Source organism: Vulpes lagopus, chromosome 1 (genome assembly GCF_018345385.1).
Source record: "Vulpes lagopus strain Blue_001 chromosome 1, ASM1834538v1, whole genome shotgun sequence".
Lineage (NCBI taxonomy): Eukaryota > Metazoa > Chordata > Mammalia > Carnivora > Canidae > Vulpes > Vulpes lagopus.
In genome coordinates this window covers 12284575-12302592 of record NC_054824.1, presented here as the reverse complement: position 1 = coordinate 12302592, position 18018 = coordinate 12284575, and the positions used below count along the sequence as shown (strand labels likewise).

The following is an 18018-nucleotide window of genomic DNA, read 5'->3' as shown; positions in this document are numbered from 1 at the left end:
CCCTCAAGCACCAGACACATGCAATGCTGGGAATGCATGATAAATAAAACATAATTCTTTCTCAATAAATTATAACGTAAATGTAAAATATAAGAATCCAAAACTTTTCATGGAAACACAAAAAGTACTTCAAATTATCATGTTGAAATTAGAGGAGAGGTAGGCTTCTGGGAAAGATTGAATGAGAAGGTAAAGTGTGGGAGAGATGTTTTGAAGTACGAATCTAAATTCACCTGGCAAAGAGTCACTCCTGCAAACGTTATGATGTCACAACAGACAGCAACTTCTCTATGAATTGTTATTAGAATATGTCATAAAAATTATCCAAAGCTTAGAAATAGATATCTTTAAGTGAATTAGTGGATGTTTTTAAGTGAATTCTGAGCTTGACTTTCTATTGTCTGGGTTGATTTATGGCTCTGAAAGGGAAGATGTTAATGGATAGATTTTTGTCCTGTCAAGTTAAAAATAATTTATTTTCAATAAAAGCAAATACTCTGCAGGTTGTATTTTATGACCTTGTTAGTCATTAATTGGTTTTTAATTTAATCCAGCAATCTATTAAATTGCCTTATATGTACCTATTTTTTCAAATGCTCCTTGAAGCAATTTTTAACATCTTGCTGATTCTCATATCAATTAATGAGTTGAAGATAATATTTTTCATGAGTTTATTTTGTTTAAAAAGAATCACATTTTATCTTTTAAAAAATATACTCTAATAAATAAGACTATTTTGATCTCACAAATCGTTAATACAATGCAACTTCTCTAAATACTGCCTCGTAAGCATTAGGTTTATAAACTATGAGGACAGGAATTATATATAATAACTTCTGAACAGAAATGACATGAACATTTTTACCTATCTTATTGACCAAATATTTAGAGCCAAGGGCAGATCAGAGATTTTACATTTAGTTATAAGAAGAACACAACAGCGTTGTAATCTAAATCTTACCCTTACTCTGTCATTGAAATTTGTTAAAATTTAGCCTATCATTCAAGACTTCTTTCAAATGTTATAAATATTTCTTAGTGTATTAAAGTGAAAAGTAAGGCCAGAAAAGATGAGCCAAACATGTTTGAGTTTATATCTCTGTTCTATCAACGAAAGCCCATATAACTTTGCACAAATTATTTAAATATAAAATTAGATTAAAAATTAGATTGGAAATAATACTTAGAATAATAGATAATCAAATTCTAACTTTTATGATTATTTCTGTTTTTGAAAGGCAAATTAGGAGACAAAGGCATATTTGCTTATATTTGAATCTGTCATTGATTCCCATGTTGTATTTTTTCTCCCATTCACTTACATTTCCACAGTATAGCCCATAGCATGAACTTACTATGTCTTTGTTGAATGATATAATAATTAGGACGATTTAGGGTGCAAGCAAATAAATAAAAAACAAAAACCTCAGTGAGTGAATCCAATATGATATTTTGCTACCTAACATAACAAATTCAGAAAGTTCCATGATGAGTTAATTCAGCAGCTCATATACATGATGCTTAGAAATGCGTTTTATTAATATATAAAATAAATGAATTATGTAAGTGACAGCTCAGTATTATAGCTTATCAAAAGTTGAAATGCTATTTCATAGTGTAAATATCATTTGGTTATTACTTTACAAGATTCAGTCAGTGTGGACATAAATATAACATCTGTATAACTAGTTCTAAGTTAATGTCTTTCTAGCTAAATTTCCCTTGTCTACCAAAAGAACAATTATACTAAATTACTCTTAACAACTATTTCAATTTCTAAATTATCTGATGTAGTTCATAATTGGTTAATATAAGTTAATAAACTTATTTTTCTCTTTCAATAGAATTTAAATGGAAAAAACATTTACGATAAGACTCTTGACACTGTAAATAACCAAAAATATTGCAAATATTGAATATATTTTAGACTATCCCATAAAAGAAGGAATCTCTCAAAGAGTCATATTTTGCATGTGCCAACTATTGACGAGGGATTATCTTGGTAAAGAAAGAAATCTGTGCTTCACTCAACCTATGCATTGTCTGTATGTGACACACATTTTCAGGTTACATGATACCAGCTTTTCATTTTTTAAATGATACTAGCCTTATGAATAAATTTTCTTTTATTTTTTTACAAGCTATTTTGCGTCTCTGTTAGTAGTAGTGGCTGAAAAGGATGCAAATTCTGTCCTGTCCTGGTGTTTTACTCCCACCCTGAGGCAAACCAGTTTTGTCTCCACTTTCATATTTGTTTAAATATTACTGAACTATAAAGGTATCTGTTCTTCAGATTCTCTTTTAAACCACTTACAACTTTTGTCTATTTCCTTCACTGATAAGTAAGATAAAATCTTTGGCATATGTTCATTTTTTAATTTTTGTATGAGATTCATGATTTTACTTTTTATGGAAAATGTATCTTTTAATACTGGAAACTACATATATATGACTGAGACACAATCTCTTGACACATAAATAAATTTATGAGGAAATAAAAGTACAACAACAGTGTTGTGTTGGTGGTCAAACAGACCACTTCCATGTGATGACATTTGAAAAGAAAACCTCTTGGTGATGACATCGAGAAGAAAATTAAAAGTTAAGCACCTTGTTAATATTTATAATTTAATTTGGAGAGATGATTCTGTCTGTTATGTGGAGAGTGTGCTGTGGTGCAGCAACACTGTAAGAGGGGTGATCAATTAGAAGAGTTTTTTAAACATCTCAGTGGGAGATGATGGCAGCTTGGATTGGTGTGCTAGCATAGGAGGCAGAGGAAAGTAAACAGTGTAATGAATGTTGCAAGGGCAATAATGGTGGAGGTTTAGATATTATGGCTGAGGCAAAGTGATGAGAATGACAAAGAGATTTTGGCTGAGCAAATGAGGGAGTGGTGCAATTAACCAAAACGTGATATCTGCAGTGTGCATGGAGTCCTTAGTAAGGGGATTAGTGTCACTGCATAGTTGTTTGTTTTATATAGTCAGCCAAATATTTATTTTGATTTTACCTACAGGATTGATGAATTTACCAATCGTACAGGTGAATCATCAAATTCCAGGCCATTGCAATGAGTTTATTGTATAGTTTTTATATGGTATAAAATGTTCATGATGCCAACTACACAAAAGTAGCATCATTACTGTTTGACCTATATCAAGAACATAGTAAATATATTCCCAGATAAAACATTTCTTTGGCAAACTTAAATGTCAAAGTTCAAATTTGGGAGTAAATCAATATTCAGAGAAGTTATGATAGAAAATAATATTGCTAACAAGGCCACCGAAGTAATAAAAGTGTTGAACAAATTCTCTCAAGAATTGTAAAATAATGCGTATATTTTAAATGGGTGATGTTGAGAGTGATAAAGCACAGAATATGTAGGAAATAAGGAGAAGTGAAAAGAGAATGCTATTTTGAACATGAACAGATTGCTTCTACAGGCATTTATGCAGAAAGCCTTTTCTAACAGCTCTCAAATACACACCCACACTTTACAGTTCAGTGAACTCAATTTGAACAATAAATCTATACCATGACCTGAAGCTGAAACTTCTGTAAACCAAACCAAAAAATAAACATAAAAAAATAACTATACATCCTTAAATTCATGTTAATGAATATTTGTGTTTCAAATGGGTCTCCATCAAATAAAACAAAAGTGTTAGCACACCAATTAGAGTAATTATTAATGATAAACTGAATGCAAGAAATATCTAAGATGCTTAGGAGAAAGTCTTTGCTATAGAGATTTTCTCCTTCGTAAGAGCAAATATTTTAGAGTCCATTTTCAGCATGGGATTTATTAGGTTTAGTGGTTTTCGTTAAATTAAATCCTAAAAGACTGAAATTAAATATCTTTCAAAGTTATTTAAACCTAGCAGTACACCAGGCATTTGGTGGACCAAGATTTCCTCAGTTCAGAATTTTCTGTTTGGTGGAGGGATCAGAAAAGTATGAAGCAGGATGTAACAAGGGGAACACATTGGTAAAGGTAACTACATTTTCTTCTCTAGCATAGCTACTACACTTCTCAGTTATAAAAGAAAAAATATAATATATACATAATATTTATGCATACATGTATGTGTGTAAAGATGAAGTGAAATATAAAGTATGTAGGTGGCTTTTTTTTTTTTTTTTCTGAAACAATATAGAAAGAACATTGCCTGGCTGGCTCACTCAGTAAAGCACGTGACTCTTGATCTCTGGGTTGTAAGTTAGAGCCCAATGTTGGGTGTAGAGATTACTAAAAAAAAAAAACAAACATATAAATAAGTGAACTTTGAAACAATATAGGAAAGTTAAGGACTTAATATTCTTTTATGAACTCCTTTCGTATAATACAACCTACAACAATGCTCTAATGATGGGGATGCCTGGGTGGCTCAATGGTTGAGCATCTGCCTTTGGCTCAGGGCGTGATCCCAAGATCTGGGTTAGAGTCTCACATTGGGCTCCCTGCAAGGAACCTGCTTCTCTCTCTGCCTGTGTCTCTGCCACAGACACTCTCTGTGTCTCTCATGAATAAATAAATAAACCTTAAATAAAAACAATGCTCTAATGAATCACATAATTACTATTACTGAAACTTCAAATCAATACCAGGTACATTCCTGCAGTGCTAAAGCTAAAATTTAATAAAATATGGTGGTTTATATTTCTTGAATAATGGTAGGTAAGGAAGTCTTCTTTGAAATAGAAGAAATAAGATAATTCTGAAAAGATTATTTTAAAAATTCATAGAAGTTTCCCACAAGGAGAGAAGGTGTGTGAGGGAGAGAAAAAAGAAATACAAAAATGTTAACATGTTCATATATTTACTTTGAAATTTCCTATCTGCTGTTAGCTTCTTTGTTATAAGAGAAAAAAAAAACCTAAAAGAAAAAGAAAGTTTATAAGTTATCAAGAAAATACTAACATATTTCATAATGACAGGAAAAAATTTACGTGATATAACTTTACCAGTGCAAAGATTTTTGAAAGTAAAAAATATTCTTTAATCTTCATTTTATATTACACTGTGATTGTAAAAATGCTCTTATTCTAGTTCCTTTGTTTCAGAATAATCTCATAATTTGAAATATATTTACAGATAAATTTCTTACATTTAACAGATAATAGACACTTTCATACAATGCTTCAAATATTTTTATTCAAAGATACTTTTTTAAGCTGTCAATTAATTATAAACAACACTAAGCCAGGCCCAATAAAGTATATCAACTATATCAGGATAGTAGTTGTCTACATTAGGACATTTTGTTAGCTTGTATTATGAAACTATAGAATTTTACAGAAATATTTTATGTGCATAAAATATAAAAGCTGGTTTCATTTTTTAATTCTCTGTCACATTTGCACTTGTATCTACAGCAATAAATGTTATAACATTTCTTTAATGTGTATGTGTCTATTGAGTCTTTAAATATTTAACATAGATTAACAAAATAGTTTTAATAAACATTTCTTAAACTGTGAAGCTAGAAATATCTCAGTTTCTCTACCACACTACCCTCATCTTACTAGCCTACAGTATTGGTCTCCAAACACATCTCTTTATCTCCATTTTCATCTCACTGCAGTCAATTTTGTTTACAGCTGGGATTATCTTTTACAAGAACTCTATCACAACACACTACTCCATCACATTCAGAATACAGTAAACTACTATGTTCCTGCTACGTCAAGTCCCACCAATCTGGTCCATTTTTAATTCTGTGATCTGTTCCCCCTTTACCCTTTACTAACCCTGACCATGTTGGCCTTCCTGTTATTTCATACTAGATTACTCCAGGTTTCTTTCTTCTTCCATACTTGAGCATCTTCTGTACACTGCACCTTAAACATCCCTCTCACATATCTTCATATCGTCAAGAATGGCTTGATCTTTGTTCAAATTTACCCCTCAAAGAATTACTTTCTTATCATCTTTTCTAAAATTTTCACTGTTCAATCACTTTCTACTATCCTACCCTGCTTTTCTTTTTAACCCACCATTACAATTATTATAAAGGTGTACTAATAAATAATGTCAAATAAATGACAGGGAAAAGAGCTTAAAGTTGGGAATAGAAACACTTTTGTAAGTCTCAGAGCAATGAAAATAAAGAATACATTAGTCATGGACCTTGGATCTTCAGACACCAGTGATGACAAAGGTAAAATATTGTCCATGGATTTTTTTTTCAGGAAAGTTAAAATGCATAAAACTACCAATGAGAATGAAATGAGGAAGTGGAGAGAATATATGGGCCTATCGTTGCTATTGTTGCTTGTTCGGTTGGTTGGTTTTATTTGATAAATATCTTTTGATGATGTTTTTATAAATTGAGGAATTTGTGAGTAGCAAAAATAGTTGACTACACAGGAGATAGAAGTGATTTTGATGAAATAGATATTTGAGGAGATTCGAAAGAAAAGAAGTCTGTGCAAGCATGGGAACAATGGCCATGAGGAGGAGGCACTCTTCATCCTAAGGCTACAGGAAAGCACAAGGATTATATGAAAGATACAGAGAGAGGAGTTCTAGCCCATACAACTTCATGCTAAACTGTTGGAAATTTTGGGGACCCAAATGACTATGGGAGTCAGGTCAAAATGTCTTATTTGTTTTGGTGTTGTGGTTATTTTTCCTTGTAGAAATTAGCTTTCAAGGTATAGAAAAGAGAAAGAGGATTGGGGGCTTGATTCAGTTTGGATTTTATAAGGTAAAGTACTTTATAAAAAACAGAAAGAGGGAGTCAAGCATCCTGGTACAGACTCAGTAGAAGAAATGAGGCCAGAAATAGGTTTAATACATTCTCTCAGTTTGCATGGAAGAGAATTCCGTATTTTGTGAGAAATTAAAAGTAGAGAGGTAAACATTTTGGTATTAACTCTATAATTATCATCATCATCGATAATATCATTATTATTTTACTAACCTTTCTGTTTTAGATATATAGTAAAACTTCAAAGATAGCACAGAGAATTACCATCTACCTCACTCCCACTTCCACAGCTCCCATTACTATAGTACATCATTATAAAGAATACATCCTGTCAAAATGACTGGTCACTGTTGATGTCGCACATGATTACCTGGCTGAGAGAGTGTTTTTCAGATCTTTCCATTTACTCTTTTCCTTCCAATTCCATACTCTACTTTTTGGAAGGAAGTCACTTATATGCCCACACTTGAATGGGATGTTATCAGCAACTTCCTTAAATGTGGAGGATAAATTATTTGGAATTTTTCTGCATAGTAGATCGTCTCTTCTTTCTCATTTATTATGTACTCCATTTGTTTATATTATTATGAATATGTGGATACTTATATTTTACACTGGGTTATAATCCAATACAATTTTTTTTTGCTTAAATTGTTCTGATTTTGCCCATTGAGAGCTCTTTCATTTGGATCCCATATCTCTTTGTCATATTCCTATAATCATAGTACTTTTGGGTAATTGTTGTTTGTTTCAGTACTTCCTTACTTTCTGGAACTATAAGATGTCCAGGCCCATCTCATCTATTTTCCTGATTTTAGGATTATTGATTTATCTAGAAATTTCTTGTTCTCATTTTGAAGAATGCTATTAGAAATAAAGATGTGAGCACTAAGTGTGCTTCTTGCTACAGAAGTATCATTGTTTCCAGACACTTTTATCTAAGAGAGCAAGAAATATATGTTTTTCTGATCAGTGTTTTTACAGGCATTTATAAATATTTCTATGTGTAATCAATCATCTTCATCTATGTTTAGCCAAATATCACTCATGGTGATGCTTCCAATTTTAATCCACCACCTCCTGGATCACGTAGCCTTCTCTTCTTGCTTATCTGTAAACTTCCACTCCAACAGTTAGAAATCTATCTCTCACAGTCAGACATCTACTTAATTAAATTGTTAAATTCTAATATACATCTATAGTGGTTTTAGAATTGTTGACCCATATCCTCACAGGAAAATACTTTATCACCTAAAGTACAGTGCTCATGCATCTCTCCTTTTGCCCATAGTTTGTAAGACAACAGTAATTTCCAAAATGACTTCAATCAGCATCTTTTTGGCCTCTTCCAATAATAAGACTTTTTCACACCTCTTTAAGACCTCAGAATTATTTTTTGTGGTTTCCTGTACATCCTGGGACTCCTTGATTTTTCTAATTGCCTTTTTAAAAATTCACATACATGAAGGTTCAGTATGGGTTCTGTATGGTTCTAATGTCTTGGAAAAATGTAAAATGTCATGTGCCCACCATCTACCATGTAAAAATGCACTCAACATGAAAAAAATGTATTTTGCCTTTTAATTACCATCTTTATGTCATGCAGTACAGTTTTACTAAAAATGCTTTTGTGCTTCATTTAATCTCCCTTCTCCTCAAAACCCTGGGCAACTGTTAATGTATTTTCTGTCTCAATAGTTTTAGCTTTTCCAGTATGACTAAATGTTATTATACATAATGCAGCCTTTACAGACTATTTCACTTAGCGATATATACTTAAGAATCATTTAAGTTTTTGTGCAGATATATTATTTATTTATGTTTATCACTGAATAACATTCTACTGTATGGATGCACCATAATTGCTTTATCCATTCACTGGAAGTCTGTTATCTTTAACGTTTCATTTCCATGTACATTTCTAAATGTCCACTGATTCTACCAACACTTCCTACTTACCAGTCTTCATACTCTTCACACAGACACACATACATACACATAGACACACCACCTATCTAGAGTGGAAATTTAGCAATCTCATCAAGTAGGATAAGCCTCTATTATTTCTCTACCTCAACTATATAAAAATGCTTTGATGAACCCACAGAAGCCACACTGACCTTCCTCAAAATCAATGATTTAACTTGAATTCTGCTAAAAATTCAAATCAGATCTCATTATATCCCCTGCTTACCATAATTCAAAGGCTTCCTATTGTGTTCAGTATAAAGAAAAAAATCCCACATCAAGCCTCTTCAAAGCCCCATGTAATTTAGACCTACTATAATATGTTCAATATTTTGAATATAATAGATAACAATAAAATATGTGACATACATAATGATATATTTTCAATATTTCTAGTGACATTGCCTTTGATAATTAAAAAATATATATATTTGAATCACACCTCATTTATCTTGTAAATTCCTTGTTGTCATAACTCCCTAAACTCTTCAAAGATTGGTGGTGAGTGGAGGGTATTTGAGGATGTTATGGGGTTTTGTTTTTTGGGTTTTTGTTGTCATTGTTGTTTATCTTGTAACAACTACACAAGAACTCATGACTTGATAATGTGAATTTGATTTTTATATTTAACTTGAATTTGGAACAACTCTTCCTGTTCTAGGTGATGGCTATTTCAGAAATGGGTCTATGGCTCTTCTTTAATTTCTGCCAAAAGCAAACAAAGACTATTTAGCAGACCATGGTAGCAGATTTTACCGAAGTTTTGGGGTCACAGAAACATTTAAATTTATTTTTTTTATTTTGTTTAAAGATTTTATTTAAAAAAAAAAGATTTCATTTATTTGACAGAAAGAGAGCCAGAGAGCACAAGCAAGGGGGAGGGACAGAGGGAAAAGGAGAATGGGGCTCCCCACTGAGCAGGAGGCTCCACATGGGGCTAGATCCCAGGAGCCTGGATAATGACCAGAGCCAAAGGCAGACACTTAACCAACTGAGCCACCCAGGCACCCACCATTTACATTTAATAAACAGAAACAACAATAAAAAATAAATAACACCCATGTAGACCATGGTTTCACCAAGCCTCTCTTCCTGTACCTCTGCCCTTCTCTGGCTTTTAGGATTTTCATTCCTTTTTAGGAGGGACACTACTTTTGCTTCCTCCCTGATATTTAATTATCTGCTGTTTATAATTGAGAGCCATTTATCTCTGCACACCCTATTAAGTTCTTTATATAACTGGCATAGCAAAAGACTCACTAAAATATGGCTGTCATTTACCCAGAAACCTATTTTTCTGAGAACAAAGAAGTAGGAAAAGTTTCATTGCTCCATCTCCAACTGTTAGAAGCCAGTGTGAAGTAAAAAAAATAATTAGTTCAGGGAATTAGTTTGAACTAGCATGAATTAATGATACTTCATTTGAGATGAAAATTGTCAGAGATAATTTGATTCTAAATTATGCTTTTCCCTCTTTGCCAATATTAGATTGCTTCAAGGTACAAAAATTTTTCTTATATAAGTATTTTATATAACTATAGATGAGAAGCACTTATACATATATTGTGCTGGAAAAAGTTGATCAAAAATTAATTAGATGTAGGGAGAATAAATCTTTTGAGTTCCTGGACCCAACTCCAGCATGCGAAGAGGAATTTTCCTATACCAGCAAGCAATCCCCAGACACCAGCAGGGTGTCCTCTTGGGGTTTGTGACTTGGCACAGTAGCACATAGAAGTACTCTGGTTTCCCCAACCTGGAAGCTCTATGAACCCCCTGCTTTTGGATTTTTATGAAATCTTCATTACATGGTCACGATTGATTAACACTTTGGCCATTGGTGATTGATCCAACCTCTAGCACCTGCCCTCCCAGAAATCAGGTGGTGGACTGAAAATTCCAACCCACTAATTTATAATTGATTCCCCTAACAACCAGCCCCCATCCTTGGAGCTTTCCAAAAGTCAAATCCATTAACATAAACCCATTCTTTTTTTTTTTTTTTTTTTCAAAGATTTTATTTATTTATTCATGAGAGACACAGAGAGAGGGAAACAGAGACACAGGCAGAGGGAGAGGGAGAAGCAGACTCCATGCACCGGGAGCCCGACGTGGGACTCGATCCCGGGTCTCCAGGATCGCGCCCTGGGCCAAAGACAGGCGCCAAACCGCTGCGCCACCCAGGGATCCCCATAAACCCATTCTTGATGCAAAGTGCCTTGTTATGAATAACCACATACCCATTTCACTGGCTCTGAAATGTTTTCAGGAACTGAAGACTAAAGATGCTCCCATTGCTCTTATTTCTCAGAAAATTCCAAGGGTTTTGGGAGCTGTGAACCCTAAATTATGGATGAAGACCAAGTATATATGAGGAATATATTTTGGTGTATATATATATATATATATATAATTTTCATATATATACACACACATATTTATCTTATAATTCACAATACTGAAGTAAAGATGAGGATCTTATGGATTAACACATATAAAGCACTCAGCACAGTATAAATATATAGTATTAAGTCAAATAAATCATTATGCTTTATTTGACTTCAGGTATCATATCATAATCTCATAAGAAGTTTTCAGCTATGGTGTAAATATGGTTTAAATTTGAAAGCAATACAAAACAGAAGTAAAAATCATTCACTATACTAGAGTTAGCAAAAAGTAATTCTAAAATATACACACACATATATAAATTATAAATTATAGGAAAAATTCATAGGAAAAATATCCCTTCTTGATTGCTATTCTAGTTTTTATTCTTGAGTTTCAAACCACTTAAAAGCCAAAAGGGGTAATCTGCACTTCCACTCACTCACAATATTTATTTTAACATTTTGTGACTTACATCACTCTGCTTGTAACAATGTTTGAAGTTTATATATCCTGAATGATTTTTAGTTTACTATTACTATATGCAATTACTGCAATTTAGCAATATTGTTCCATACATTTATGGATTATTTTTGAAAATATTGCCATCAGAATTATCGAAGGTATAAAATATATATATATGTATAAAACTATAAAGAAATAAAAAGTAAGTTTTATGTGAACAAGGAAAGTAATTCTTCCCCTTTTCTTTACACACTAGGCAAATATAAACTGGATTGCCCTTCAGTCCTTCACTGGATTATGATTTGGGGAAATCTTTATATTTTTATTATGGAAGGCGGTACATGGTTGAAGTGGGTTTGTTATTAATGTGAAATGTTTCAATCAGCACAGAATATTTCATAATTAAATTGAATCTGATATTTACTAATGAATTAGCATGTTATTAAAAAGTTGTATGCCTGTGATAACTTTCTCCGAGTTATTATAAAATAATTTCCATCTAAGATTCTTAATCAGAAAACAAGGCAGGACAGTGAGTCATTTTTGATAAAGTGGGAAACTAAATCAAAAGATCAAGAGCCACACAAAACAGGACACCAAGAGAAGATTAAAAGAGACTGTGTTGGTAGAATAGGTTTAAAAGATTAAAAGCTGAATGGAATAGAATTCTTAGATAAAAAGAAAACCACAAAGAGACATCAGGAATATGACAACAAAGATGCAGTAGAAGGCACAGTCAAAAATTAAATGAAAATGAAGGTGAATGCATCTTTTACAAAAATCTAAAGAAAGAGAACAAAGAAAGAAACGCCAGTAAAGGGAAGAGAAAGATCAAAGATAGTCATATTAGAAATACAAGACATTAAGGAGAAAATTTAACTTAATCTTTCAAAACAAGATTCTTGAGTGCAAGTGAATACATCAGATCACTTATGAAGTTCTCCAAAATGAATAGAACAGTTCTTTTAAAACACACACACACACACACTCATATATATACATATATATATATATATATATATACACAGATATATTTCATATATATGAAAACAAGTTATTTCTTTTCATATTTCCTTTTTTATTGTGATACAAACCCTAAAGTTTGTTATATTGTTAACTACCGGCATTATGTTATATAGTAGATCTCTCGAACTTATTTATCTACATAACTGAAATTTTACACATACCTGATAAATAACAACTCTCCATTCCTATTCCCCTCATCCCCTGGAAACCACCATTCTACTCTCTGCTTCTATGAACTTGACTATTTTTACATACCTTATATAAGTGGAATTTAATACAATCTCAATCAAGAACCTATCAGCGTCTTTTTATTATTCTTATTATAATATATTTTTTAAAGTTTACTTATTTATTTATTCAGGAGAGACCCCCAGAGAGAGAGAGGCAGAGACATACGCAGAGAGAGAAGTAGGCTCCATGCAGGGAGCCTGATGTGGGACTCAATCCCTGGACCCCAGGATCACGCCCTGGCCAGAGACAGACACTCAACCACCGCCTATTATATATATTATATCCCTTTTATAATATTTTTGAACTGGGTAAGCTACTCAAAAAAAAATGTGGAAATAAAAAGTCCAGGAATAGCCAAGATAATAATGAAAAAGAAAAAAGAAGGGACTGGTCCTACAGAAATCCATGGGGCCAATCTGGGAACATGGAAATTGAAACAGTGTGATGATATGCAAGAATAAACACGATGAATGAGGAACAGAGTAGAGAGTTGGGAAACAGGCTAAAGAGAAGAAGAGATTCATGGAATACTAGAGGAAGAGTTAATTGGCACTTCATTTTGAAGGGCTACTTGGCAATACTTAGCAAGCTGGAAATACACATTTCCCTGGAACACAGTTCTATCTCTTTCCCCATGGAGGAAAGGAGTTAGTCTGTGCTTTCAACACAAAAAGTTTCCCGTAGGCTTTGCTTGTGAAAGTGTGCTGACAGGACCCAGCATAACCTGTCCTTCTGGGAGCTAGCTAGTAAGAACAGAGGCCGAGCGTTGGGTTGGCTGACACTCATCATAGCCACTCCTATTGAATAGCACAAAGCAAGTGGATAAATACACCCATCTCTTAGCTTCTCCCTGGGATAGGAAAGAGTTGCTCCATCCATCCAATGCCCCAGCTCTTCTGGAAGATGCCCAAAGGATTAGCATCAGTTTTGACTCTCTTGGAGTGCTAAGGAGACCTAGCATATTCTAGCCATCGGGGGCCAACGAGAAAGAAAGGTGATAGTTTGCTCTAGCATGCAACTTGTGAGAGCACCCCTCCATGGCTTAGCACAGAGCAAACAGGCAAACAAACATACAAACAAACCAAACCCCAACTTCTCCCTGAGGAGAGAAATAGATGGACCAACTCTCCCATGATCTAACTTTCCTGGGGACTGCTCGAGGAAGGGACTTCAGTTCCACTTATCTTGGCATATTCTAGACACCTAGGGACCACGAAGAACAAAGAAAGTGGGTTGAATAACCACAAGTTTGAAAGGCCTTTAGAATCTGTAACCAGCCTGATTGGTGACAGGCTACTGCTGTATGAGCTCAGTTCATGAACACCGGGAAAAGTGGCTGTTTCGTCTTTTGTGCAGACACCAACGTAGAGAGACAAGGAAAATAAAGAAATTAGGAAATAATTCCAAACAAAAGAACAAGATAAATCTCCAGAAACTGACTCGAATGAAAGCAAGATATATGATTTACTTGGCATAGAATTCAAAATAATCTTCATAAGGATGCTTACCAAGGTCAGGAGAATCTGTTGTTGGTTCTTCTTAATATTTCTCATATTCTTGTAATTTTTGCTATATTGTCTTCAGAGTATCGCTGTCTCTCCAAAGCTCTATAAAATCTCTGCTTAATCATTCTGAAGCAATTTCTGTGAAGATTGTAATCTCTGCCACATGTCAGCTAATAAGGAGTGACTTTTCATTTCTTCATATCTCCTTGTTTATTCCAACAATAATTGTGGGTCCTCCACATTATTCATATAATACTTTTAAATACCATGTTTTCATCAAATTTAAGTTACCATGAATTGTAACACCTGCCCTCTTTCATGAACCAGTATAAAAGAAAATATACTGTCAACGTATTCTTTGTTATAAATTAGAGATTTTATGCTCATTGGAAGAACTCTTAGAATTACATACAAAGTTTTATAATACTAACTTGTATACATATCACAAGGATAATGTAAACAAAATATATTTTTAGGATATTCTTAATACTTTTATACTTTCAGAGTCTGACTCTTCTAGATCACCTTTTTGTGGATGATCTATTGACTTAAGAGACACTGGTATATATGTTTATGCACAGGTTGTAATATTCTGTAAAGCTCTAGTGATGCAATATTTCCTATGATACTAGTATTCTCTTAATATGTTTCCTAAGATACTGATATTTTCTGCATATTTGGATACTATTGCTTACCTGATCTTTCTGGAAGATTTAATAAAAGGTTTTCAGATAACAAGTAATATTCATATTCTTTCCCCAAATGTCTTTATTTAATCTCTTGACTTTTATTTTTTTAATTTTTATTTGTTTATGATAGTCACAGAGAGAGAGACAGAGACATAGGCAGAGGGAGAAGCAGGCTCCATGCACAGGGAGCCTGGTCTCCAGGATCGCGCCCTGGGCCAAAGGCAGGTGCTAAACCGCTGTGCCACCCAGGGATCCCTCTCTTGACTTTTATAACAAGGAATTGCAATTATATTGTTGTGCCAATAAGACAAACAATCAAGTGCATGCATGAACAGGCAATGAAAATCCATAACTGCTCTCTAACCAACAACTTGAAGGTAGATGCCAAGGAACAATGCACTCTGGTGTTAAATGTGGGGGAAAAAACCCAATATATATATTAGGACTTTCTACTCGCCATTATTATTCTTAAACATCAGACTCCTCACTGGCTTACACTGCTGTATCGCCCAACAACTACACCGACGTCTGTTAGAGACAAAAATGAAGACTACAGCAATTTGACATCTACTGCTATTTATTATTAAATCAGCACTCTGTTATTGATATTGTTTTGGCTCTTTTAAATTATAGTATAGTTCTTGTTGTTTGGCATATATTTTGTGTAACTAATCTAATAGAAGCTCTGCTTTGCCCCTCACACTTATTTATGTTAGCACTGTTAGCCTTTATAGTGATCTCTCCAGATTTGAGTATAGGTTTAAGTTTAACCAGAGGCCACAGGAAGTTCATTAATAGTCATTCAGAAATGAACTTCAGCAGTGGCTACCACTGTAGTCTAAGTGTTTGGATTGTTTTCATCCTAAAGGTCAATTTCCTGCTCCAAATTTATTGGCATTTTTTTCTCCTTTCTAAAATTCATAATCAACATGTCTAAGGAAACCAAAAACTACCCAAAGTCAAGTACTTGCTTCTCTGAGCAAACATTGCATGTTCTCTTGCAAGGAAGACTGAGCTGAAGAATTCTCTAAAGTCTCAAATAATTGAGTCATTGTCACTCCTTCTTCCCTAGAGCCTCATAGTATATGTATCTAGATTTATACTTTCTTGTGCTACTTATATTTTGATTTTTCTTTACATCCTTGTATAAATTATGATTCTCCTACAGCAGGACAGTTACTGCATGTTATTGTATCTATATTTAGGAAAAAGAAATACTTTCTAAGTACTTACTTTTTTATTCTGAGTATATCAAATACACCTATTTTCAAATCTCCCTTTTCTCTCTCATCTCTTTCCCCTGATTTTTCCATTTCCATCTTATGTTTTTCTTCTTCTTTTGTCCCAATATATCTTAATTTTTTTCTTATTTTCTGTCATTCACTTCATTTTTTCCTCTTGTTGCTCAATGTACTATGTTCTTTGGGGAATTTGCATCAATTTCATGTTTCTATAACTTGGATTCTATAACTTGGACAATTTGGAGCATCAACATTGACAGTTCTCCAGAACCCAAGGTCAAGCTGAATTTACTTTTATAAAAGACACATATACTGAGGAAAGAGTGTACTGCCCCAGGTTGGCCACTAAGAAAGAACATTTTTTTCAGAAGGAAGAAGAAAAAATGGTAATTAGCCTGCACATGTAACACAGCTTTAGAAAAATGAATAAAACAAACTCAACAGGTAGTTGCACGCTAGAGAAGAAAAATAGGAAAAAGCATGCATTGACCCAAGATGGGCTGTTAAATATGCTCCTCCAGATGGAAGAAAAATAAAAAACTAAAAGAAATGCTGGCTTAAAAATATGTTTTTTCCTCTGGAGTAATACTGCTATTGAGAAAGATCTTTTGAGATATACTGATACATTTGCATTATCTATGCATAATCACTTGCCTCTAATGAGACCTAAAATACACATTTATGAAATAACCAATAGGTAACATTGTTCTTTGTTGGCACTGAAACCCAGATTTAAGTTGCTCCTATGGATAATGGATCCCTTATTGTGGTGTAATTATTCTGAGGTTCTATACATTAGATAAGAGGTATATGGACACAAAATATTTACTGATTAATTAAAAAATAGTTATTTTAATTTTACAAAATATGCACTTAGTTTAACATGTTTTCCCATCTAGAAACACGAGTACATGTGCAAAAGACTTTTTCTAGTTATCCAACCTATAACAATTAACTAATTGTTAACTAGATCTAGTTTCTCCTCTGGCTAATTAATTTCCTTAGGGAGACTATCTGTGGAAATTTAAGATCAACCACCCAATACATTTGATCATTGATATTAATCCTATAGATTTTGCTATGATCAATCCAATTGTGCCAGCATTATACCATATGGAAATTGCATTATGAGTTAGGCTGATAATTCTAAAATAAATTTCTCTATATGCATTGTCTCAGATTTTCCCAGTAAGCAAATCTTGAGAATAAACAAAATGTCATAATGAATTGAGGTGTAAATGAAGATCCAAGTCTCAGTTTTGGTTTCCAAGTCTCTCATAGGCATGGTTTATACTCAATATTTTACCGGCATAGGTTCCTACTGACTGTCATGCTTTTTTTTTTTTTTTTTAAGATCTTATTTATTTATTCATGAGAGAGAGAGGCAGAGACACAGGCAGAGGGAGAAGCAGGCTCCATGCAGGAAGCCCAATGTGGGACTCAATCCCAGGACCCTGGGATCATGCCCTGAGTTGAAGGCAAACGCTCAACCGTTGAGCCACTGAGGCATCCTGACTGTTATTCTTTAATATGAAAGATGTGGATATAATAATAGTTAAGGGTATTAGTATTAATAGTATTCAGGTCCCAATACTGTATTTTGTAGATGAAATACAACACATGTGTAGAAATTATACATAAAAGAAAAACTTGAACTGGAGAGAATATTAGATGATATATATTTAGATCAATCAAATATTTAGTACAAAATGGTTATTGACTTATATATAATTATAACAATGGATAGGCTTGAAAATGTGACTATATATACAAAGGACATTTTCCA

General features: G+C 33.4%; 1 pseudogene; it reads left to right on the top strand.

Annotated features, from left to right (window-relative positions):
- Positions 1-6130: 6130 nt before the first annotated feature.
- The window catches only part of LOC121486353, an 89300-nt pseudogene continuing 77412 nt past the window's right edge, over positions 6131-18018 (top strand).